This window comes from Myotis nattereri (genome assembly GCF_964212035.1).
Source record: "Myotis nattereri genome assembly, chromosome: 5".
NCBI classification, from domain to species: Eukaryota; Metazoa; Chordata; class Mammalia; order Chiroptera; family Vespertilionidae; genus Myotis; species Myotis nattereri.
Window position 1 is genome coordinate 36,289,596 of NC_138080.1, and position 27,053 is coordinate 36,316,648.

A 27,053-nucleotide genomic window follows, 5' to 3' on the forward strand; every position below is an offset into this window, starting at 1 on the left:
GGCTGTACACATATCCATGATAAAGCCACGGCGCTGAGGCAAGTTTGTAACCTGATAGTCATGTCATGATGATCAAAGGGGTAAGTGTGACTTCTAGAAAAGAGGAGGGGACCATAAGATACCACTTTACACACATCAGGATAGCTATTATTAGAAGAAAAAAACACACCAAAAAACACAAACAAAAAAACCCAGCCCTGGCCAGGTGGCTCAGGTGGTTGGAATGCTGTCCTGTACATCAAAACGTGGGTTTGATTTCCAGACAGGGCACATACCTAGGTTGCAGGTTCGATCCTCAGTCAGGGCATGTATGGGAGGTAACTGATCAATGATTTCTCTCTCTCTCTGTCTCTCTCTCTCTCTCTCTCTCCAGGCCTCTTTCTGCCTAAAATCAATAAAAACATATCCTTGGGTGAGTATTTTAAGAACAAAAACAAACAGAAAGCAACAAATATTAACAAGGATGTGGAAATTTGGCTTGTGGGAATATAAAATGGTGCAGCTGCTATGGAGAATAGTATAACAACTCCTCAAAAATTAGATATAGAATTACCATGTGATCCAGCAATTCCACTTCTGGGTACACACCCAGAAGAATTGAAAGTAGGATCTTGAACAGATATTTGCACCCCTATGTTCATAGAAGCATTATTTACAATAGCCAAAGGGTAGGAGCAACCTTAGTATCCATTGACGAATGGAGACACCAAATGTGGTACATTCATATGATGAATATTATTCAGCCTTAGAACGGAAGGGAATTGTGACAATGCTACAATAGACAAATCTTAAAGACATTATTCGCAGTGAAATAATCCATACACAAAGGGACAAATACCGTATGATTCCACTTATGTGGGGTACCTCAGTAGTCAAATTCATAGAGACAGAAAGTAGAATGGTGAAGGCCAAGGGTTGGAAGAACGGGGAGTTAGTGTTTAATGGGTACAGAGTTTCACTTTGGGAAGATAAAGTTCTGAAGATGGATGGTGGTGCTGGTTGCACAGCAATGTGAATGCACTTAATGCCACCAAGCTGTGTGTTTAAAAATGGTTAAAATGGTTAATTTTATGTTTTGAATATTTTACCACAATAAAAATGTAAGTAAAATAATAGAAAAATAAAAAATGAGCCAGTGGGGTGAATTGTCCTTTAAGAAAGGCAATTTGGTGGAGGAAGACTTCCCAAAGCTGGGTGCGTAAGTGGTTGGGGGTGAGGGAAATGCCACGCTGGCTCCACATGGCAGACCGGGCACTCCCTGGGCTCAGGGTTCTGAGTGGTGGATTCAGGAACAGTGTAAACAGAGGGAGAGGGAAGAGGGTCTAATGAGAGTATGACTTTTGATTAATTGGTATAAAACAACCTAGCCACAAACATTGATGCCTATTATGTGACAGACATTTGGTGAGACACAGAGAGTGAGGCCCAATGTGGAGAGATGGGCTCGTGCTCCATGGAATTTATAATCCAGGGGAGAAAACAGAACTACTCACCCTTTGGTACATGACTGTCCCTGGCTCAGCCCCCTTGGCTCTGCCAGCAACTAGCTGATGACTGTGGGCCATCTACTTGACTTCTCTGCATTTCAGTTACTTTAATCACAAACCAAAGGTGCTAAACGAAAGGACTGCTGAGGTTACACTAGGAGTTTGTAGGAAAAGATAGCACATGAGGCTGTGCTATAAATGATTACCTTTGAATCTGGAAGACCTCTTGAGAAAAGATCAAAGGCATTTGTTCTTAAAAATTTCCAGGTAAAACCCTCCTTTTTCACAATTGTGAAAACCATGAAGAACGCCCCCATCCAGAAAAATGAGCACATTCCCATATGCACAAAATATTGCATACAATTTCATAGGCTTCTGAAACCCACCCATAGGAGCCCCCTACTCCAGAGATCCACAAGGCCCAGGTTAAGAACCTTTTATCTAAGGCTGAGGATCTAATGCAGCCGTGGGCAAACTACGGCCCGCTGGCCGGATCCGGCCCATTTGAAATGAATAAAACTAAAAAAAAAAAAAGACCGTACCCTTTTATGTAATGATGTTTACTTTGAATTTATATTAGTTCACACAAACACTCCATCCATGCTTTTGTTCCGGCCCTCCGGTCCAGTTTAAGAACCCACTGTGGCCCTCGAGTCAAAAAGTTTGCCCACCCCTGATAATGTAAAACATGGTGATGATAGTTGATAACACTGTGTTGTGTAATAGAAATTTTCCAAGAGACTAGAACTTTCAACATCAACACATAGAAGAACCTTTGATGTAGTCCTTGGAGATTAGGAAACTAAGAGAAGGGACAACAGAGAAAAAGACCATGGAGCTCTGGGCTGACCAGAATATGCTGATGGTGTGGCTTAGGAAGGAGAAAAAAGATCCTGTTTGTTAATATAGACTCTCTCTCTAGTTCAACCTATAACTACTGGGAAAAATTTTCCAAAAATGGTTCCCTTTCTTTGTGGTGATAAAGGAAGGGCACATCCATTACAACTCAGGAAAAGAGACTTAAGACTGGGAGAACCCTGAGATTGACAGAGGAACTAAAATCCTTGGAAACCCTGTTTAAAAACAAAACAAAACCAGCATTAGAGTATCTTCCTGTCTTCCCCCCTCCAGCACCCTCCCCCGCCACACACACACTTTGCTAATATTCTCTAGATACCTTATCAACAAGGGAAGTAGGCTAATGAGATGGCCTAGATTTACAGGACTTAAAATGCAATGTGGAATGTGCAAAGTGGGATGTCTGAGCTCCTTGTATGCAGTAAGTGCTTCTGGGTCTGTCCCTACTGCTGAATAAATGATGCTCGTGAGATCATGCAGTGGTAAGAATAAGGTGAAGAGTACAGTGCACAAAGAGTAAGAGCAGGGGTCCTCAAACTTTTTAAACAGGGGGCCAGTTCACTGTTCCTCAGACCGTTGGAGGGCCGGACTATAGTTTTAAAAAAAAACTATGAACAAATTCCTATGCACACTGCACATATCTTATTTTGAAGTAAAAAAAACAAAATGGGAACAAATACAATATTTGTATTTGCATGTGGCCCACGGGCCGTAGTTTGAGAACCCCTGAGTAAGACAGTAATAAATGGGGACAGGATAACTCCAGGGCAGAAAGCTTTCTCTTGCCCAACCATGGGCTAGTGCATGGAGGGAACAGCCAAGGGAAGTGGGAATCCAACAATTGCCATAGGCTGGAGGTAGCTGGGAGGCTCTGTGAAGTGCCCAGACAGGACACACACCCTCAGGCTGCCCATGGGCCTGAGCAGCTAAGAAAACAACTAAGGGGGCCTGTGGTCCAACAAACATACAATTGCAACTGAAAGCATTGGAGCAAAGACATCAAGATGAGTAAGTCAATGCTGGAGAGAAGGAAGGGACTGGATTTCTCTGGGATGACCCTAGAGGGCGAACTGGGAGTTAACAATGGCCAGGGCTTTCCTAGGACACTGAATCTGATCTCAGCTCAACTTAGAGAACAACTTTTGAACAACTTTTATACAACTAGAGTGATCCCAAGATGACTGCTGTATCAGAAATTGCCTTAGCTACAAGTAACAGAGTCCCTCCTCCCAAAATAACGTAATCCAGGTAAAAGTTTATTTATCTCTCACATAAAAGAAAGCTGGAGATAGACACTTTGAGCTGGTACAGAAGCTCCATGATGCCATTAAATATGGCACCTTCCATATTTCTGCCCGGGTGGCCTTACTGCTAATTTTCCTACAGTTTTCTCATCATTACAAGATAGCTACTATGGGTCCTGCAGTTTGACTGGGATTCATTTAGCCTGAAACTAATGGTCTGCTTCCTCAGTCACCAAGATCACAGCTTCCCAGCCATCCTCTGAGCTCCTGCAGGGTCCTGACCACATCCCATGGCACCCAAGTGGCTCAGGAAAGCTGAGCATCAGAACCTCCTCTGATAGATTTCTCCAAACATGCCTTGATGAGGCCCTGTCCTGAGTAGGAGTGGGGTCAGAAGAGTCCAAAAGGAGGTCTCCTTTAGAGCTCAGTCATGCATCTCGGCTGGATAAAAGCTCTTGGCTATGGGAGTATCTCTCACCTTATCGAGATAGTCCTTCTCCACTGCTGATACTTCTTCACTTGAGCCCAAGCTTGGAGTAGAGTGTGGAGAGCTGGGAGCCAGAGCCCTATCTTGCTTTCTTCCAGCTCTGTACCCTTCATTTTCCCACTCATCCTCATTCCAGTAGGAGGAAAAGAGAAAAGCAGAGGCACTTACTGACTTAGCCCCTTGGAAAGTTGACCTGACATTTTTATCTAACAACTTCTGCCACGGCCCCCTGCAGAACGTATATGGCCATCGCTGCTTGCATGGGGAGCTGGCATGACCACAGCAAAGGTGGGAGATGAAGCATGTCAGTGATGACCACTCTGGGCCATCACTGGCATTCAAGTGGAGAGAGTTATATAAAGTTTGATGGCAATATAGGGCAGATGGAAAGAAAACTTCAAGGCAAATTCTAGAGAACAGGAAGAGGTGAGAATGACCCCTCGGACCCACCAAAGCCTACACGCTGCTGCATCCCCGCATCCAGGCTGGGCACCCCACCACTCTCGCCATCACGCCCAAGAGAAAGGCTGAAGGGGATGCTAAAAGAGATAAAGCCAGGGTGAAGGACAAACCACAGAGAAGATCTGCCAGGTTATCAGCTAAACCTGCGCCTCCAAAGCCAGAGCCCAGAGGCCTAAAAAGGCCCCTGCAAAGAAGGGAGAGAAGGTACCCAAAGGGAAAAAGGGGAAAGCTAATGTTGGCAAGGATGGGAATAACCCTGCAGAAAACGGAGATGCCAAAACAGACCAGGCACAGAAAGCTGACAGTGCTGGAGGTGCCAAGTGAAGTGTGCATTTTTGATAGCTGTGTATCTCTGGTGTCTGTACAGTTTGAAATACTATTTTTTGTCAAGTTTTATACAAATTCAGAATTTTGTTTTACTTTTCTTTAGCTATGTTGTTAGCACACAGAACACTTCATTGTTGTTTTTTTTTGGGGGGGGGCGGGGCGGGGGAGAACATATAGTACGAATAGAAGGTCTCCAAAGCTGGACTGACATGGAGAAAAAAACACTTTTCCCTTCTAGTTTTGAGAGACTTCCTCTTGGTTCCTAGGAGGAGGGATCCCTTGAGGTTGACACACATTAGGCACTTTGGCACAAACACCTTGTGGTGTGGGGAAACTAAAATTCGTTTCTATGTCCCTTTCTCTTTCTCCACCTTAAGCATAGACGTTGTCTCCCATAAGCCCAGAGACCTATTGGGACCAGACCCAAAAGAATTGATTACTAGTATAATGGGCTATCTGAACTTTCCGATGTCGCCATTAAGATAGCATCCTTTAAAGCAGCAGCAGTTCCCTTTTTAGATTGTGGATCTACAGATTGATATTCTGCCATTTTCATTTCGTTTCCTGAAAGTCAGGGTCGGCTTGTGAAAAGTTGTTAAACAGCATGCTTAATGTGAAATGTTAACTCTCACTCTAAACTTTCCCTGTTCAGAGCATCAGATAAAGATTTCATTGGGTTTTTTAGTGGCTTTCCAATTTTGGTAGTTCATTAAAGAAGGGAGCTTGAAAGTTGTTGTATACTGTTAGCGATTGCCAGCCCATGTCCTGCCTGAAATACCATGATTGTTTATAAAAAGTATCTCTAACAAAGCTGGATACAGTTTGGCTTGGAAAATAATTTCTGGAGAATGGAGGGTTTTGCTTTTGATTTTGCTTTATGCCCACATTGTCTCCCAAGAGAGGAAATCCCCGTCTGCAGGATAGCCATGCGGGCCAGAGAAAAGATCTCTGCATTATCAGACAGACAGCCTCCAACACGGGCCTGGCCACTGCCTAGCTCTATGACCACGGATCAATCACTTCTCACCTCTGTCTGGCCCCAGTTTCCCCTAAGTAAAATGACCTCCAAGTTCAGTTCCAAACCCCAAGTCCAGTGGTTTGCAAGACCATCCAGTTTCTGAAAAGAGGGGCTCTTCTAGGCATGATGGTCTTAAGGCATGTGGAGGTGGGTGAGCCGTTGACAAGGTTCTCTCCTGAATGCACCGTGGGAAGAGACCTCGATGACCCCAGAGAGATGGGAGGTAAGTGAGGTCAGGGGTATCACTGAATAACATTTAAAATCCTACCAGATGGCAAATTGTTGGTGGAAGTGCCATGTGGGCCAAGCTTACCACATAAAGAAGGTCAAAAGAGTCAGATGTTTACCCAAAAAAAGAGAAAATATTAAACATGCCAGCTAAGGTTAGGATCCCTGGAACAGAAAAAGGCCTTTAACAGAAAATGACACAAGTTGTTTATGATGTAAAATTGGCCAAGATGATAAGCAAGAAAAACTTTGGGGTGGGGAGTCCAAAGCATCTCTGAGTATATGGGGCATCAGGAGTAAAGGACCATGAAGAGACGGGCATGGAGGCCGTGTCCTATGGCATAACAGCTGTTAGTTACCGGTGGGTCAGTAGTCAGCTATGGACAGAGGGAATCAAAAGGTACAGCTCCACCCCTGCCCTCAGGAAGATTATGATCCAGCTGGGAGGTGGGGTGGGGAGATCCGGGTGCTAGAAGAAGGCTTGCTCCCTGGATGTGCAGTGGAATCATCTAGTATATTAGTTGGCTAGGGCTGCCATAAAACATACCACAGACTGGAATTTTTCTCATAGTTCTGGGGGCTGGAAGCCTAAGATCAAGGTGTCAGTGGGTTGGCTTCTCTGAGGCCTCCCTTCTTGACTTGTAGGTGACCATCTTCTCCCTGTGTCTTCACATGGTCTTCCCTCTGCATGTCTGTGTCCTAATCTCTCCTTCTTATCCAGATAAAGTCGTATTGGATAAGGACCCACCTTAATAAATTACCTTATTTAATTTAATTACGTCTGTAAAGGTCCCGTGTCCAAATATAGTCACATTCTGAGGCACTGGGGACTGGAGAGGAGGATTTCAATGTATGAATGTGGCAGGATGGGGTGGGGGACAGGGACACAATTGAACCCTTAATGTCTGGAAAGCTTTAGAAAGTACTGACACCCAGACTTCACCTTCAGGGATTCAGAGCCTTTGGTTTGGCCTGAGCCCCAAACAACTTTTAGTATTTACAAAGGTTTTCCGTCTCTTTAAAGGCTCCCCAGCTGATTCTCAGCCAGTGTTGAAAACATGGACTCCATTGGATGCCAATTGCATTCCAACCCATGTGATGTTAAGTCTAAATCCAGCACAGGTTCCTAAAAGGAGGGCCTGGTCATGGCCTCTGGAGAATTTGACTGAAACTTGGGAGAACCAAGATGGCGGCATAGGTTAACGCTGGAGGAAAGAGAAACGCATACGGACACTCAGAGGAGGCGCAGTGCTGAGGTCAAGTTCTGAGGTGCGGAGTGCGTGGAGCGGGCTGGCGGCAGAGGGCGCGGTTGGTATTTTCAATCGGGAGGGAGTTGCAGACTCTGAGCTCCAGATACAGGCGAGTCTTTAGGGACCCAGACTCAAACGGGAGAAGCGGGACTGTCTGGCTTCGGTCAGAGCGAGTGCAGCTTTCTCTCTGAGGTTTGCAGCAGGTGCTGGGACTCAGAGAGGCAGAGCCCCTGGGGACAGGACTGAGAGCCACCATAACTGCTCTCTCCGGCCCACCCTATTGATCCTGTGCGACCCGCCCCGCCCAAGCCCTGCACAAAGGCATTTGCTGGATAGCCTCAGGCAAAGGCTAGATTAGCACCTCCCTAGAGGACAGAAGTTCTCTCACCGCAGACACAGCTGATTCTCATAGCCACTTGGCCTGGAGGTCAAACCCTCCCTGGTATTAGCTACAACAATCAAGGTTTAACTATAAGACTGCGCACAAAGACCACTAGGGGGTGCACCAAGGAAGCATAACAAAATGCGGAGACAAAGAAACAGGACAAAATTGTCAATGGAAGATATAGAGTTCAGAACCACACTTTTAAGGTCTCTCAAGAACTGTTTAGAAGCTGCCGATAAACTTAATGAGATCTACAAGAAAACTAATGAGACCCTCGATGTTATATTGGGGAACCAACTAGAAATTAAGCATACACGGACTGAAATAACGAATATTATACAGACTCCCGACAGCAGACCAGAGGAGCACAAGAATCAAGTCAATGATTTGAAATGCGAGGAAGCAAAAAACACCCAACCGGAAAAGCAAAATGAAAAAAGAATCCAAAAATGCGAGGATAGTGTAAGGAGCCTCTGGGACAGCTTCAAGCGTACCAACATCAGAATTATAGGGGTGGCAGAAGATGAGAGAGAGCAAGATATTGAAAACCTATTTGAAGAAATAATGACAGAAAACTTCCCCCACCTGGTGAAAGAAATGGACTTACAGGTCCAAGAAGCGCGGAGAACCCCAAACAAAAGGAATCCAAAGAGGACCACACCAAGACACATCATAATTAAAATGCCAAGAGCAAAAGATAAAGAGAGAATCTTAAAAACAGCAAGAGAAAGAAACTCAGTTACCTACAAGGGAATACCCATACGACTGTCAGCTGATTTCTCAACAGAAACTTTGCAGGCCAGAAGGGAGTGGCAAGAAATATTCAAAGTGATGAATACCAAGAACCTACAACCAAGATTACTTTATCCAGCAAAGCTATCATTCAGAATTGAAGGTCAGATAAAGAGCTTCACAGATAAGGAAAAGCTAAAGGAGTTCATCACCACCAAACCAGGATTATATGAAATGCTGAAAGGTATCCTTTAAGAAGAGGAAGAGGAAGAAAAAGGTAAAGATACAAATTATGAACAACAAATATGCATCTATCAACAAGTGAATCTAAGAATCAAGTGAATAAATAATCTGATGAACAGAATGAACTGTTGATTATAATAGAATCCAGGACATAGAAAGGGAATGGACTGACTATTCTTGCGGGGGAAAGGGGTGTGGGAGATGCGGGAAGAGACTGGACAAAAATCGTGCACCTATGGATGAGGACAGTGGGTGGGGAGTGAGGGCAGAGGGTGGAGCAGGAACTGGGAGGAGGGGAGTTATGGGGGGGGGGGGAGGAACAAATGTAATAATCTGAACAATAAAGAATTAAAAAAAAAAGAAAAAAAGAAAAGAATTTGACTGAAACTTCCAGGTGGGACTTTGGGGGATGGGAAGATGTGCATTGATAGACTGAGCAGGGCGAGGCCTGCGGCAACTTTGGGAGCAGGGCATTGCTTGATGGAGTGAACACTTTAATCTCAGGAGTGATGGCATTGCCTGGTTTGGGGGAGATGGGGTTATAAATAAAGCAGTCACCGCAGGCAGGAGCCATGGTAAACTTCTGAGCAGGGGCTTGATGTTGTGAGAGTGACAACCACCCAAGATCAACCAGCAGGATGGACTGGAGGGCCTCAGGAGAGTAACGCCCAAGTGGGGATATTGTCATGACAACAGTACCTAAAATACACACACAATAGGGAAAGGGCATTTCTTCACATAATGCATATACCACCACAACTCAGTAAGAGTTCACAAAGCCTAAAGAATCCTTAACTATGTATATATATATATATATAAAAAAAATCATACCATATGTAATCTTTTGTATAGTTCTGAACAGGCCTAATGAATCTATGCTGTTACAGGGTAGGACAATTGTTCTATTCACAGGAGGAAGGAGCCAAGATTGGGAGCACGCTTGAGGACGGCTACCCTACAAGGAGAGGCAAGGCCGGGAAAGCCCCTGAACAAAGGAGAAGTCCGAGGCTGGGCATGGGTCCAAAGGGTATTTGTCTCTCTCCTGGCCTCAGGGTTGTGAATGTCCCAAGCCTTAGTGGCCCTTCAGACTGCAAATGCCATGTTCCCTCCCCCAGTGAGGTTGCCTCGATCTGCGGATGAGGGCTGGTTGAAGGCAAAAGAGAAACAGCCCACTCTTGCTGAAATAAAAACCAAAATGAGCGGCCCATAAAGATTCTGCACTGCCACGGAGACCATACAGTGACAGCAAGTGTCTGGATTCAAAAACAGGAAGGGGGAACTAGCCAGCACAGATCTGGACTCGTTCCATGGAAGTAGAATGAATAACTCCAAACCCTGCTATCTCTGACACTTGCAGTGGCCTCTGTGAGTGGGGTAGCTCATTTCCTTGAGAATGTTTTTGTCATTTTGTCATCATGCTTCACACAGTGGGAGGTGGTGGTGGTGGGGAGAGCTGCGAGGGACCACCAGAGGCCAGGTCCTGTTGTGGAAGAAAAGGGAGCAAAGATGGGACCAGAACGGCAGGCTGGGCGGGTCCTGTTTGCACAGACTATCACTGTGTGTTAGTCAGGGTTACTCAGAAAACAAAACTAATATGATTAGATAGATAGACGATAGATAGATAGATAGATAGATAGATAGATAGATAGATAGATATTATGAGGAACTGAATCATGTGATTATGGAGGCTGAGAAGTCCAAGATCTGCCATCTGTAAACTAGGGGCCCAGGAGAGCAGGGGTATAATTCAGTCCAAAGTCCAAAAGTCTGGGAACCAGGGAAGCTGATGTAGGTCCTACTTGATTCTGAAAGCCCAAGAACCAGGACAGAAGAAGATGGAGAATTTTCCCATCCTCTATCTTTTTGTTCTATCGGGGCCCTTAATGGACTGGATAATGCCCACCCACATTGGTGAAAGCAATTTTCTTTATTTACTCAGTTAACTGATTCAAATGCTAATCTCAGAAAAGACCCTCACAGACACACCAGAAATAATGTATCACTAGCTACCTGGGCATCCTTTAGCCCAGTCCAATTGACACACGACATTAACCATCACACCGTGGTTCTGACCAACGCTGTAAAATAACCTGGGGCAGCCACAGGGTGCAACCATGGCAGGAAAGCCCTGTTTTCCCTCTTTAGGTTTAGTTACAACTGGCTAGTACTGTACTCTATGACCCTTCATTGGGCTGGAGACAGAACATTCTATTCAGCCTTTGCTCCTCTGGGAAATGGGTGGAAGCAATTTGTAATATGTGGATGTGGAATAGACAGGAGAGAGACAATCTGGAGCTTGCTGGGCACAGTGGGGAGATGAGTGTTTATCAGGAGGTTTGAGATGATGGTTATGAAGTTCCTGGGACATAGTAAGATAGCAATAAAGATTTGCCGAAACCGGTTTGGCTCAGTGGATAGAGCATCAGCCTGCGGACTGAAAGGTCCCAGGTTCAGTTCCGGTCAAGGGCATGTACCTGGGTTGCGGGCGTATCTCCAATAGGAGATGTGCAGGAGGCAGCTGATCGATGTTTCTCTCTCATCGATGTTTCTAACTCTCTCTCTCCCTTCCTCTCTGTAAAAAATCAATAAAATATATTTTTTTAAAAAAAGATTAGGTCTCCCTTTTGGTTTAATAGGTAAAAAAAACAGCTCTTGGCTATACAATCCAATTTATTGATTTATGTGGTTATGTCCATCCAAAATTCTGGGGAAGGGAATCTCTATCTGATCCTGATTTCCTTTCTCCCCTGAACTCTTAGAGTACTTTCTCTCTTTCATTCTTACGCAGACTGTATAATTGTTATGGGCGTACACAGCTTATTTCTCCTACTGTACTAGGATAGAGTTAGGCCATTTATTTTGTAGTCCTCAGGACATAGTACAGTGCACAGCACATAGTAGGCGCTCAGGGAATGTTTGTTGAACGCCTGAATGAGTAAGTGAATGAACATTCATCGGAATTAATGGCCGTATGATTCTTAGCCTGAGATTGACCTGATACAGGGTCAATGAGGTCAATGTTAGGATTTAAAAGCATTTGAGGACCCTTTGATGGTCTAACACTATTTGGAGCCAAGCATGACCCACTTGTCCTCTGGGATGGCTCAGGCCATCTATCAATCATCAGTTTCCACTCACCCCTCCTTACACTGAGACTGTGGTAATATAATGAGTGGTACCTCAGCCACTGGCCTCACTTATCTATGCTGGGCTGGACTCCCCCCACCCCACAGAAGCTCAGGGCCTGGATCCACTGAACCCCAGGAGTCGCTCTGAGAGTGAGGGTCAGCATCTGATGGCACCCACCTGTCAGTCAGGGTGCTCGTGGGAAACACAGGACATAGCCAAAAGGGTAACTGAAGTTTAAAGAAGAAACATGGATAGAATGTCCAACATTCTGTGTCCAACAAGGAAGGGTGATGTGTGCCTAGAAAACAGCAGCAGTGGGAAGCTGCTACTGCCCCTGGGCCTGAAGGGGCAGGAGAGGAAACAGCATTGCTGGACCAGTGAAAGCTGCAGCTACAGAACAGCCATCCAATGACCTTGAGTAGAGGAATGCAGACATTGCCAAAGTTATGGCCGGGCAGGGAATGGAGAAACAAATACATACCCAACTTCTCTATCATCTTTCCCTCTGACCTCCAGCTGGTGCTGCCCATTGAGAAGCTAGAGGGCAAGGGAGACCGTGAGGCAATCCATAGCAGTTAAACTCCTAAGTCAAAGGACTAAGAATAGATCTGGAGAGGCAGACAGAGATTTAACAAGCCAAACACCCCAAATGAGATCTGCTTCCAGCCAAAGGAAACCCTGAGCAGGGGCACCAGGAACAGCCCTGAAACGTTAAGTGTATGCCAGCTCCATAAACACTCTCCATGACCCTACTGCAGTGATGGTGAACCTATGACACACGTGTCAGAGGTGACACGCGAACTCATTTTTTTTTGGTTGATTTTTCTTTGTTAAATGGCATTTTAATACTTAAAATAAATATAAAAAATATAAGTCTTTGTTTTACTATGGTTGCAAATATCAAAAAAATTTCTATATGTGACACGGCACCAGAGTTAAGTTAGGGTTTTTCAAAATGCTGACACGCTGAGCTCAAAAGGTTCGCCATCACTGCCCTATAGTGTGCCAGGCCTTGGAGAGGCACTGGAGAGTCAAAAGCCTAACCAGAATTTCCCTCAGTCCTGGGAGAGAAATAAAAATTATTTTTTATCCTTCTTGAATCTGATGGCAACCCCAGAACACGAGGTGGGGCCCCAACCTGCAGTCTGTGACACAAGTTGCCCCCCAAATTCTCCAGATCTATATCAAGTCATGTAGTAACCAGTAATTCATGGTGGGTCATAGCTATGAGACATTTTCATATTATTTTATGGAATCCCAACATAGTCCCATGAGAGATATAATAACTAATATCCCTCTCCACCCACTCTACATTTTTTCAGGTGAAAAAAACTGATTAACAGGTCTGAAAACAACCCAAGTTTCATGACTGAAAACCCTACCCTCTCTCTTTGCCTGTGAGGAAGGGTGGCTGAAGGCCTGACCAGGCTCCCAAATTCACCCTGCTTCCCAAATACAGGCTTGAGGATCCTAATACAGGCTTGAGGCTCCTAAAGCAGAGCAGACAGAGCTCAGAGGGTCAAGCTGGACCACACCCCAGCTGCCTGAGCAAAAAAAAAGTGATGAAGGCACCTGCTAAGGGGAGAAGGTACCCTTGGCTACTCTCTGACACAAGCCCATTCACTCACCTGCTACATAAGCTCAACCACATGTCTACCCCCTCTTCTTTGCAAACAGTTCAGAATAGATGCTCTCCCAGAATCCATGGCTGTGGGCAAGAGAAGCAAGCTTCTCAGCATATGGACCACAGGACAGCCTGGCTACTTTGAGGCTCCTGCAAGCATATGAACTGAGTCTCTGGGATAGTGACTAGTTGAAGATCAAATCAAAGAAAGCAAGACTGTCAGAGTATAGAAAGTGAGTGTGAAAAAAAAAGAAAAAAGAAAGTGGGTGTGGGTATGGTGTTGTTTCTTGGTTTCCATGACTGTCCAGGGCCACCCCAAAGTTCCTGGCATTGCTCAAGTACCACTTGCTGGAGCTGAAGGAGGCCCTAGGTTTGGCAGGGCAGTTGGCAAAATAGTCCCAAGTCCCTGGGCTCTTGCTGGATTAGGAGGCCATCCAAGGGTTTAGTGGACATCCAACAGGAATGGACCTGTAGATATAGTTGCTCCAGCATTACTGCAGCCCCGCCCCGTCTGTGGGCAGAGCAAACCCATTTCTAGACATTGTGGTTCTTCCACCTGGAATGAGCCCACTAACCCCAACTTGGATTTCTCCTCCTCAATAAGCATGGTCTCTCCAGTCTCCTTGGGAGCCTCCTCACCTGTAATTAGGAGCCCACCTCCCTCAGGAATGCATCCACCCAGGCCCTAGGTAGTGTTGAGCCTTCTTGACCACTTTTTTCCTGCCATAATTAGGTGAAAGTGTGCACTGTTTGTGAGCTTTTTGTCTCCTCTTTGCTACATTTACATGGCCAATAATAATAAATGCACAGAACGCTTGAACTAGGGGTGAGGTGGGGACAAGCAAAAGCTTGGGAATCAGAAGACTAGCTCTTCATCCTGATTCTGCCATGAGGAAGTCACTTCATCTCACTGGGGAAGATGTGGGAAGGAGATGAAGGCCCAGGTGCTTTTCAAGTGACCTTTGAGCTTCAGTGCCTGTGATCCCATTACCTCCGCCAAGAGGATCACCTTCTACATATCCAGCCCCCTCCCAAGTTAACCTCTGGGCTTTTTCACCCTCCCATGCATTGCCATTCCAACCCAGCCCTAGAGACCCAATGCTTCTTATACCTCCTGTTCCCTCTTAGGTATCTTAAGGAACCATAACTCATAAACTTGTGTCCACACAACTTTGCCTGTGAGGAAGGGTGGCTGAAGGCCTGACCAGACTCCCAAATTCACCCTGCTACCCAAATACAGGCTTGAGGATCACCTCCCTCAGGAATGCATCCACCCAGGCCCTAGGAATGCATGCACCCACAATTGTGTATGAGGCCAATTCATCCCACTATTACCTACTGAATACCTACTAGGTCCTGGGCATTTACAAGAAAAAAGACTTCTCAGGACACAGTTCTCTAATATTTTACTCTCCAGGCAACTATGAAACAGAGAAAGGGAAAACCTTTTGATTTAAACAACTCTGATAGTACCCCTTCCCCTCCACTTCCTTCCCCTTCCCCTCCCTGCACAGAGCTGCTGGTCAAGGAGGCAGGTGCTGGAGGGGTGGGGGTGCAGAGATGATGGAGTGAGTAGACCTTCTTTGCTCTGTTCTTACAACTTTTCAGTAGGTTTGCAACTACTGTACTTCAAAATTAATGTTAGTTACTTTAAAAACATGAATAGTGGAGACTCAAGATTTGCTGGAGGACAGTAGGCGGAATGCTTAAAGGCAGCAGGCACCAGAAGAGCCCCCATTGACCTGTGGACAAAACCATCCCCACCGAAGAGGCTGACACAGGCCAAGAGACCAGACTGGGAGATGGTGACCTGGCCCTGCCACTAATCCCATTGTTTACTCAGCAGCTCTCTGTGGATGACCTGCCTTCTGCCAGGTGAGGTGTGGAGTGCTGTGTGAGTGTGGATGACTTGCTTTACCTCTCTGGGCCTCAATTTCCTCATCTGTAAAACGAGTTATTTAACTCAGTGATGCTTATGGGTCCTTCCAATGTTCACCCTTTCTGAGTCGGTAACGAAGACTCCAGGGACCCTCATGTCTAGGCATTGGAGAGAGGTACTGGGGGAATGTGGGATGGGTTAACGCTTGCTTTGCCCATGAGGCAAAGAGAATTCAAGCCAGTCCCCCTCAAAGCCCCAGTGCTACTCTTTCGGAGTTTAAATGAATTGAACTCATGAATGTCTGTCTAAGCCCAGTCACCACTCCTGCAGAGAGACATCACCACCTGCCCTGCAGTGTTGTGGTGGCGGTACCTGCACCTTCCTGCCCTCAGTGCCTTCCTCTTCCCCTTCCCCTTCCCCCTTGAGGCATCTCAGGACCCGCCAGCCCCTGGAGCCTGCTTCATAATGACCTCCTTGGATGAAAGGCGCTGGGGCAACAGGAAGGACTGTTGTTTTAACTGCTCTGCGTTTCCTCCCTTTGTCTCTGGCATTATAAACAAGCCTATTCCCCAAAGCCACATCTGATAATCCAGCTGCGGGAGGTCAGCGGTCAAGCAATCAGAAATGCTCTTAGCTGGGATTAGCTAATTCAGAACACGGCCTGATGCCATAGCCTGTCAGAACCAACCCAACCTCGCTGTCACTGAGGCTGTCTGGGCACAGATGCCCCTCGGGAAGCTGCCAGGTGCCCAGAAGAGCAAAAGCGAACAGGGCAAAGGTCAGCCTGTCAGCCTGAGACAGCTCCCAAGCCGGCCCAGCCGCAGGACCTGAGGCCATGACAAAGGCCCTGTTTGGGGAAGCTCTTTGCACCCACTCTCAGCTGATCCCACAGCAACCTTGTAAAGGAGACAGACAGGTCAAGCATTTTAGTGCACAAGATCATGAGGCCAGAGAGGAGAAAGGCCTGCTCAGGGCCCACAGAGTAGAACCTTCTGGGTCAGGTTTCTAGACCCAAACTCAAGACTTGCACACTCAGGGGCATCAGCTTCATGTTCCCCAGCCCTCCAGCTTGTCACAAATCCTGCTGAGTGACAGGTCCTCTGGCCCCCGAGTAGAGCTATTTATCTAAAACACTGTTTATCTAATACAATTCATCATCAAGGCAATTAGATGATAAATTTAATGAGCATTTACAGTGTGAGATGTTATGTGAGGACCAGAAGACTCTTCTAGGTCTTTCTGGCAATAAATAGAGGAATAAACATACCAATAAAAAGTAGAGTCAAAAGAACGTCCTCTGTCATTGGGCAACCTACTTGATACATGCTAGAGCCGTGGGCAAACTACGGCCCGCGGGCCGGATACGGCCCGTTTGAAATGAATAAAACTAAAAAAAAAAAAAAAAGACCGTACTCTTTTATGTAATGATGTTTATTTTGAATTTATATTAGTTCACACAAACACTCCATCCATGCTTTTGTTCTGGTCCTCCAGTCCAGTTTAAGAACCCATTGTGGCCCTCGAGTCAAAAAGTTTGCCCACCCCTGTCTAGACGCTCTGGTTAATTACTTCTCTGCTGAGATTTCCTGCAAGAAAGAGTTAATGTGGCTGGAACTTGTGGGAACTTATCTCCCACATAGGCTCTTATTTCCCTAAATTGGTTGAGACAGGAGGGGAAAGAGAGGGGGAAATAGGAAGAGAGAGAGGAAAAATGGATTAGTTTCAAGATCAAAAGATGCTCAAAGATCCGAAAGGAAACACAAGCTCCGGGGGTGGGGGGATTTCCAAGACTGTATCCTCCTGATAAGGAAGTCGTTCTTGGGATGGCCCCACCCTTCTGTCTGCAGCCCCAGGCCGGGTGCCCTCCGCAGAGTGGCAATGGCACCCATTCCTGGAGCTGATGGCCTGAGAAGCCAGAGCAGCTTAAGAGGTACAGACCCAGACCTAGGGAACATGTCCTAAATCTGCGACAGGAAAAAACAATTGGCAAACACCTGCTTTGTAATATTTTGTTAGTTTCAGGTATGTCTTAATGTGTGTTTAATATGTGAACACAAAAGTATGGGCTAACCTTGCCTATGCAAATTAAACACACATGCAAACACACTTCCATTTATCCACAGGCACTTGGGCAGGATGAAGTAGGAAGGAACTCTCCATGGATGCTGGAGACTTAAACAGAAATTTGAGTGAATCAAACAGGAAAAAAGAAAAGTTAAAGAAAGAATTGCAATAATCCATTCCTTTGAAATTTTTTTCTTACAAAATTAGATTAAAATTCCTACTCAGATTGTTTGAGGGTTGGCATTATTGGGACCAGATTTGGGAACAAATAAGGGGTCTCACCAGATAGAAGGACACAGATAAATCCATCAGCTGCTCGACGGATTAATGGGAGGAGCTACCACTGGGCAGCTGGGCAAGCTGTTCTCACCTGTGCTCACAGAGAAAGCACACATTGTTTCTGCTGAGTGTTATATTTGCTCATCCTCAGCTCTGGTCTTTGCAACCCCATCATCAGCAGGAAAGGTAATACAAGGAGGAGGGAGGGAGGGAGGGGAAGGGAAGAGAGAGAGAGAGAGAGAGAGAGAGAGAGAGAGAGAGAGAGAGAGAGAGAGAATGGACATTGTGTAACCTAAGATTCAGGTAATACAGTTGTGTTAACCTGTCACACCTCTTTCCCTTTGCTTCCCACTGATATTTTCAATTTGTTTAATAAGCCCTGCTATTTGAGCATCTTATCATGGACATTTCTGTTTCATGACCCCAAGGAAGGCTTGGATCAACTATACTCAGAGTACCAGTGTGTCAAGGTATCCCCATTCAACAAATCCAAAGGATGCATGGCATTTAACTTGGTGAAGACAGTACGAAAAACATTTCAAATAGAAGGAACAGCATGAGCAAAGGCCCTGTGACATTTTCTTCCTTTTTGGACATGGTGTTGGCAGCATGTTGCATGGGATGTATTTATTACAGGGTGCTAAATGGTCTGGGTGTTTTGTTTACTTGTCTTCTGGTTTTACTTTACTTGTTTTTATTTAAAACAAACAAATAAATAAAGCTACCATGAAATGACACCGGTTATAGGGATGAAAACTAGAAGATTTTACAGTGGGGTTGACAGGAGCCTTAGACTAGCCCAGGAAGGAAAGATGCACAATACAAATGCTTACCTCTGTCGTTTCTGTCTTAGCAATGATACTATTCTGACAGTGAGGCCTCATATAGCTCAGATAGTTGGAGAATGAGCCATTTACATAAGTCAACTTCCCAGGTAACAAAGGATGTATTTCATCAAATACCAAGATATATTTTTTCTGGGCCGTAAATCATTCTAAACATGTTTTGAAGAATTTTTAAGTAGGAAAGAGATTGCTATAACGTTAACCTATAAAATAACATACAACCGTTTTCATTCAATATGCAGCCAATGCAATGCCCTGGCTCGCCAAATCCTGTGTTATATTCCTCCTTCCTAGTGTATGAACACACTTCCTGTCCCCTGCAGTCAGGGCGCCCTGGTGGCCAGCTTTTGCCAATGAAATGTGAACAGACATGACACGTGCCATTACTATGCTGAGGCAGTGAATGTGGAGACCTCGAGTTGGGACAGCAGAGCCAATTAAAGCAGTTTGGGTCCCCGAGTCACCATGTATAGGACAATAGCCCCAGAGAGATAAATGGATTGACAATGATCCTGTGTAATTGAGAAATAGTTTTCTGTTGGGTTAAGCCACTGAGGTTTGTCTCTGCAGCATTACCTAGCCTATCCACACTAATATATATTATAAACATGAGAACAACAAAATAAAAATACACATTTTTTAAAAATATGCATGGCCCTAACCGGTTTGGCTCAGTGGATAGAGCGTCGGCCTGCGGACTGAAGGGTCCCAGGTTCGATTCCGGTCAAGGGCATGTACCTTGGTTGCGGGCACATCCCCAGTAGGGGGTGTGCAGGAGGCAGCTGATAGATGTTTCTCTCTCATCAATGTTTCTAACTCTCTATCCCTCTCCCCTCCTCTCTGTAAAAAAGTCGATAAAATATATTTTAAAAAATATATGCATGGAAAAACACTCCAAAATATTAATAATTCTGTTTTTAGATGATGGCACCTATGAGATAATTTTAAAAACCTTTCTGGTGTATATTTAATATTTTATAATGTAATATTACTTTAAGTGGTAAAAATAATTTTCTTTTAAAAGCCCCAAAAGTTATTGTTGCAGGCATAGACACATAGATGAATGAAACAGAATAGAAAACCCAAAAATAGACCCACAGAAATATGTTCAACTGATTTTTGACAAAGATGCAAAGCGAGAAAGGATGGCTTTCTCAACAAATGGTGCTGGAACAATCAGAGAGTCATTTTCAAAAAAAAAAAAATTAACCTCTACCTCAAAATCTTATACAAAAATTACCTCAAAATGAATGCATGGGTGGATAGAACAAAGAATAGAAGTTTCCCTCTCCCCCTCCCAACCCCCTGCTCCTTCTTTCTCTCTAAAATCAATCAATCAATAATTTTTTAAATGTCAGAACGGTGTGGTTTTTATTCTGCCCGCAGACTGAGAAGTACCGCCAGGCAGCGCAGGCACATTTGGGACAGTGGGAATTGTCTGCACCGGGGCCTCCTGAGCCAGCTAGCTGAAGTGAAAGCTAAAAAGCAAGCAGAGTGCTGTTAAGCAGCATAAGCCAGAGGACTTATGCTCTAGCAAAACTTACCAATTTCTAACAAAAAAAAAATAGTTTTAAAGAGGAAAGTCAGGGAAGTTCGTTTTCTTTCTTCTTCCTTTCTTTTTTCTTTATTTAAGGCAGAGCTTTCATCAAGACACAATGAAGCTGGGAGCTGCCCAGGTGAAGTCAAATTTGGGGTGTTCTCCCCACTTACTAGTTACATAATTTGGGAATTAACTAGGCTCCCAAGCCTCCATTTGCTCATCTGAAAAAGAAAATTAAAATGACCCCAAGTTTTACACGAGAGCATGTGTTTGAGAACACCTGGCACACAGCAGGTGCTCATGTTTGATCTTTCCTTTCTGATGGCTCCCCATCTGACTTCTTCCAGAGGATGACCAATCCGCTGGGAGGCCGCTACAAGACCTGGGGATCCGTGATGAGAGACACATTCTTAGCTTCTCAGAAAGGAGGAGAGAGCATGTATACGAATGTCCTAGAAAAACATCAACAATGTCTTCCCATCTGTCTCTTTTTTCCAGATGACAAAGAGTCTGGGAAGAGCTGGAATGTGGTGTTTCCTGCCTGGGAGAGGAAAGCCGGTCCCAGGACCAGGAAAGAGGAGATCCCGGTTCTGCCAACAACCTAATGTGGGAGCTGGAAAAAACATTGCTTCCTCCACTGGGGGTTTGCCAGCTACCTCTCACCTGGGCAGGTGGTGGTGTGTGGCGAAGCATCCAGTTCCAGAAACATGCGGATAGATCCATGCAATTCAGAGAATGGAAGCAACTGGGATGTTACAAGGAGCTGATTGACAAGACCAGAGCAATAAAACTGGGTGCAGTCTGTGTCATCCTGGCACACATGGCCAGGGGTGGGCTGAAAGGGAATGGGTGGTGGTGAGGGAGGGCAGCAGAGCCTTCCAGCATCTGTCAGCAAGGAGGTATGCTGCCAGGTTTGGGATGTGAGGAGGCCCTGCGTGTCCTGAGAGCAGCCAGCTCAGTTCTGCCTCTGGGAAAGCTTGTAGCTCCCTGGCCCTCTTCTCCAGGAGGTCCCGGGCTCCATTCAAGGGCCAGGCAACTGGCATCGCAGGGAGTGCTTGAGACTGGGGCCAGGTGACCAGATGCAGCCTCATGGAGGCAGTGAAAACTCAGGGACTTCTCTGGACTCTGATTTCTTCTCCAAAAAATTGAAGAAGCCAGACATGGTGGCCCCTAAAGAGTCTGCCCGCCTTGAAAGTCTGTGTGTCTGTAGGAAGCCAGTGACTTCCAAATTGCAGCTCCCAGAGTGGGGCCACCTGCATCACTGCCTCCTACCCCTGCTGCACCCCTGCCGCACCCCTGCCCTTTGAAGGTGCATAGAGACCGCGCGGCCTGGTTCAGCCCTCTCTCAACTATACGCAGCTCCGTGATGACCGAGAGTGTCCTGGGTCAAGGGCAGGCTACAGCATCTTGAACAGAGACACAGAAGCAGCCCTTCCTTCCCTAGCTTTTGGCTGGTGTGTTCACCTCTCTGGTCCTTTGCCTTTTCACTGTTTTTCATCAATAAAATAAAAAACAAAATCCCTGCCTATTCCACCGGCTTGCCCTAAGGATGCCATGAAGGTGACTGAGGGGAGCTCTGTTGATGCTGTCACAGCAATTCTGAAACCCGGCTACATAGTAGGACCCACCCAGAGCCCCGCTCAGAGGTCCTCACTGGGTTGGCACTCTGCTGTTATTGCACTAAAGATGAAGAACTCAGCCAATTATCTGGTTTATATAACACTAACAACCAGTTTGAGTGATTTTTGTCCTAATGATCATTTATTTTAATGTTGTTTGGCATAACATTGAGTGAGCCCATACAGTGCTCTCTTGGATTTTCATAATGCTTCAGGTTCTTGTGGGGATGAGAAAATAAATACATAAATAAATACTAAGAAATCTTTCATTCATTTCTGTAAAGATCTCCTCCAAATAAGTGGTTCCCAAACATCAGTCTTCAACACAAACATATGCAAACTATGAGATTTTGGTTGAAGTCACAGATTTTCCAAACACTCACTGTAGGACTGAATCCAAACCTCGGCGGGTGGGGAATGGGGAGGAGCCATGGCTCCAGGTGATTCTGACACCTGGCCAGGTTGGAGAATCACGGCTAACTCATCCCGGATGGGCACATCCTGCCAAAAAGGAAGGCCTCCGGGAAGGGAAGTCGTGTGACCCTGAGCCTTCGGCTCCCACTTCCTGGGCCTCCATGCTTCCAACTGTGAAATGAGACACCTGTAAATGATGGGCTGTGGTGATCCTTGGAGACATACCCCGAAGGCAAGGGTCATTTCCCATCGGGTAAGGGAGGGCAGTCCCTCTGTCACAGCCCTGTCAGGCGGAGGACACATTTGACATTGACTTTCTCCTCCCAACCTGCTTGCCCTTTGTCTTGCTCTGGGAGCCTGATTCCTTCAAACCCCTGTGGCTGCCCTGCCCCATCTTCATTCTTGAGAACATGATAGAACCACCCCTGCAGCTCAGAGCTTAGAGTCTGGTCTGGGAGACAGGTGAGGACCAAACTATATGAGGAGAAGCAGAAGGTGCCATGCAGACAGCATTGCGTTGTCAGAGCCAGGAATATTGCTGAGAGGCTGCAGTGATGAGGATCTCAGAACAGCAACATTGTTTAGGGGTCACTTTCCCTGCCAGCCTGATTCCCCCATTCTCCCCACTGGGGATCAAGCCCACAATCCAGGCATGTGCCCTGACCAGGAATTGAACCTCGACCTCCTGGTTCATAGGTCAATGTTCAACCACTGTGCCACACTGGTGGGGCTATATATCACATTTGTTCATCAATCCATCCATCAATAGACACTTGAGTTGCTTCCACCTTTGGCTATTGGGAATAAGGCTGCTATGAATATGGGTTCAAATGTCTGTTTGAGATCCTGCTTTCAATTTCTGTTGTGTACAATACCGAGAGGTGAAGTTGCCAGATCCTATGTTTATTTTTTGAGGAATTTCCATACTTTTTTCCATAGTGGCTGTACCATTTTGCATTTCCACCAACAGTACACAAGGGTTCCAATTTCTCCACATTTTCACTAACCCATGTTCTTTTAATAGTGGCCAACTTTATGGCTCCTGTTGTTTTTCAGTGTAGGTCCCCAGGCCCCTCCCCTAGAGGTGCTGTGCTTCTTATGTGCCCCGGGCAAGTTTGACACAGAAATAGTTTTGAGAACCTCAGCTCTGAAATCCTGTAGTTACAGCATCTTTCTCCTGCATGGATCTGATCCATATTTCCAAGCTTTTAAAATGAGCATCACATTGCCGAAACTGGTTTGGCTCAGTGGATAGAGCGTCGGCCTGCGGACTGAAAGGTCCCAGGTTCGATTCCGGTCAAGGGCATGTACCTGGGTTGTGGGCATATCCCCAGTAGGAGATGTGCAGGAGGCAGCTGATCGATGTTTCTCTCTCATCGATGTTTCTGGCTCTCTATCTCTCTCCCTTCCTCTCTGTGAAAAAGCAATAAAATATTTAAAAAAAATAAAAATAAAAAAAATAAAAATAAATAAAATGAGCATCACAAGGAATGGCATCCAATGACGTCCATAGCCCTGGGTTCTTTGTTTCCAAGTGGCCTCCATGTCTTTGCCAATAAAACAAGAGCTTCAGACCAGAAGAGCAGAAAGGTCCCTTTGGCCTTGCTGTTCTCTGACTCTTCTACTGGATAAGAGACTCAATGGGGAACTCGTGTAGGGAAATCACTTTTACTGAGCATGGACACACACACAGGGGATTGGTCACAATCTTCCACTTTCTGTGTTTATCCCTCCCCAATTCCACAGGTACCTCCCCTAGAGACACCTGCAAGGGTATCAACCTCACAGCTTTCCCACAACACTTAACAGGAGTGAGGAGGGGTCTTCAGGGCCAAGGACATCCACTTGCAGCATGAGGGGCTGTGAACATTCCCTCTCCTCCCGGCCCTGCTTCCTTTCAGAGCTGGTGGCCATCCCTGAGACCAGACCTTAGAATAAAAAAACACCTGGTGGGGTCTTCCCTTCCCTTAGAAAACCCTTAGATCTGCCACTCTAAGGGCAAAGCTCCTACAGAGAAAGAAGAATGAGTTTGGAACAACCCACAGACATGACTTTCTTAGAATGCCCCCAAACCTATTCCACTACAAAACCCTCCTCCTTCTTCTTCACTCTCCCCATCCACACTTGCTGACCAAACCACTTCAATAATGGCAGTTACAGCTTCCTTCTTAAGAAAAACGTAGGTATTTGTCAGGCACCTGAGGCACTGGCCTTATGGTAGACTCAGGAGGATACACCACACACCAGAGTAACGCTGTGGTGTTGACTTGTGAATCCTCAGGGTCAGGCACTTTGCCTGGGAAAAACCCTATGGCCTCTGAGTCCACCAGGCTGTGGTCTCCCCTGACCTTTTAGACCCCGCCTCGCCAGGACAGGGAGCTGGATTGTCCTAGAGAGCTCAGTTTCTCTTGCAAAAGTTCACAAATACCAACTTAAACAGCCTTTTAAGATTCTGACGGGGGCCCCTGCTAGCTATGCTCCCCGTTACAGGAAGATCTCACCATGTTGTTAGTAGATGTGTTAGTAAAGCCCTTAAGGGTATGCTTCCAACTGGAAAGAGACACTGGAGTGCAGCAGACACTGTTGGTCTCCTCCCTGGCCATTCCCACACCACTTTCTCACTTGCTGGCAAAGGCATGATTGGGGTAACCATGTGTTTCTTGGGCCTCTTCCCATAGAGGCCATAGAGGTTGCATATTGACTCATCTAATCAAGTCATGTAATTCCATCTCCATTGTCATGGGGCATGTGATACAACACTGGCCAATACGTGGCTTCTAAGGAAGAATGTGTATCCTTTAAAGGGAATACAAGTTAGGGATTTATCTCTTCCTGCTTTTGATGGTTGTTGAGTGTGGATGGTACGTTTGGCACTGCTGCAGACACCTTGTGGCCATGAGTAGAGGCCTAAGAGAATTCCAGAGTCTTAACGTGGTCAAGCCATTGAGTTAAACAACCCTGAAACCACCCTGCCTCTATACTTGTTAGACCAGACAACAAACCCCAAATCTTAAAGCGACTTTTAGCTGGGAATTCTGTTACTTGCAGCCAAAAGCAACCGAAGAAAACAGTGGCCCAACAGGCAGCTTTGACCCAAGGGGCCAGCAGGACTCAGGGCAGCATGAGCAGTGTATTGAATACTAACTTGCGTTCGCATTTGCAATCATGACCTGCCACATGACTAAGACTGGCATCCACGATAAACCCACTGGCCATCCTGTCGTAGTGTGGATGAGGAAATTGAGGCTTAGGGAAGTTATAAGAACAAGAATCTATAGTTCTTTATATTTCACAAATTGCTTTTACATAGATCATCTCACTTAATCTTTATAAAAATTACTATCATTATCCCCATTTATAGGCAAGTTAAAATTGATGGAGAATATTAAGTGATTAATAGGCATACTGTGTTTTATAGTGCTTTCCACATCATAACTTGTTTAACTATCACCTGTAACTCTGACCTGTAAGGTAGAAGTTTATAAATGAAGAAGCAGGCTCAGATGGGTCCATTCACTTGGCCCAGCTCCAGGGCTGCTCTTCCTACACCAGCAGTTCTCAAGACAGAGGCCCTGGACCCACAGCCTCAGCATCCCTGGGAGCTTCTTAGAAATGCAAATTATCAGGCTCCACCCAGACGCACTGAATCAGAAACTCTGGGGTGGATCCCAATAGTCTGCACTTCACTGAGACTTCTAGATGATTCTGACCCACACACATGTTTGAGAAGTGATTGCTTTGCACCAAGGTTGCTCCTCAGTGATTTGTCCAAGTTACCCTGCCAGGTTAGCCAGAGGTGTTCATCTAGGGCCAAGTGCTCTCTCTAATACAGAAATCGGAGGCTAAACTAAAAAAAAAAGAATATGGGCTGTGCCTCCCCAACCATAAAGATAAAAGCCAAGAGACAAGATTATAGTTGTTGATCTAAGACTGTAAAATGGTGAAGCATATGCTATACTATAAGTAAAAGATTGTCCTTCAACCTTGAAAAAAATTATGCTGGGATCAATAAGCAGAGACAATATATACTGTTGTATACAACACATAGTCACCTAACACCCAACTAGTGGGTGTCCAACACCACATATCCATTCCAGAAGAGCTGAAGACTCTTCTGAAACTGATTATGATTTTTTTGAGAAGAGAGATTATACATATGGATCACCTACTATGCACCAGATATTTACAAATATGACGTCATCAAAGCTCGAGCAATTCTTCCCGGTAAGGGTGTAATACTACCACGTTGTCTTTAAAGAACCTGGGGCTCAGAAAGCCTAAATAATGAGTGGTGAAACCACTATTCAAATAAAGAAATAGTTTTCTCCAAATTTTGAATTCTTTTGGCTACTTCACTTTATTATTGATCATGTTGCATCTGGGAGAAAACCTTTCAAAGCAACCCACATCTAACACCAAAGGCCCTCTGCAGCCTTGAGATTGGCTAGTTCCCCACTTAAGATCCTCTTTGCTTCTGTACCTCCACTTTCCACCTCATGTCCCTGCCTCTCCTCCTGAGGGCCAGGGTCTGCATGGCACTCATTTTTTTAACCCTTGTGGAGCCTAGCATAGGGCTCTGAACGTAGCAGAGACCTGAAGATGTTTACTTAAGACAATTTAGACACTGGTGTTGGGGAAAGGCCCTGATTTGGGGGGTATGATGGCATTAAAAGGAACCATGTTCTCCCAGCATGACCCCAGTGCCTCAGGCCACTGCTGGACAAATGAACCCTTGGTCTGAGCCAGAGTGAAAACTCTTTTTGTTCCTGTGGGGTTGGACCATATCAGCCCAGCACCTTCTGCAAGCCACAGGGTGGTTGCTCAAGAGAGATTGTTGACAGATTGATTTACCGGCTAATTTATGCGACATACTTACCCAATGACATAGGCATCTTGGAGGGAGTTCAGAGGAAAATAACCAACGTGATCAAAGGATTGG

General features: G+C 45.6%; 1 pseudogene across 1 annotated transcript; it reads left to right on the forward strand.

Moving 5' to 3' along the window:
* The first annotated feature begins 4,318 nt into the window (after window positions 1-4,318).
* LOC308520217 (non-histone chromosomal protein HMG-17-like) lies at window positions 4,319-4,862 on the forward strand (annotated as a pseudogene). The gene is made up of 2 exons: window positions 4,319-4,364; window positions 4,532-4,862. The product of its transcript is annotated as a non-histone chromosomal protein HMG-17-like (transcript).
* Window positions 4,863-27,053: the final 22,191 nt, after the last annotated feature.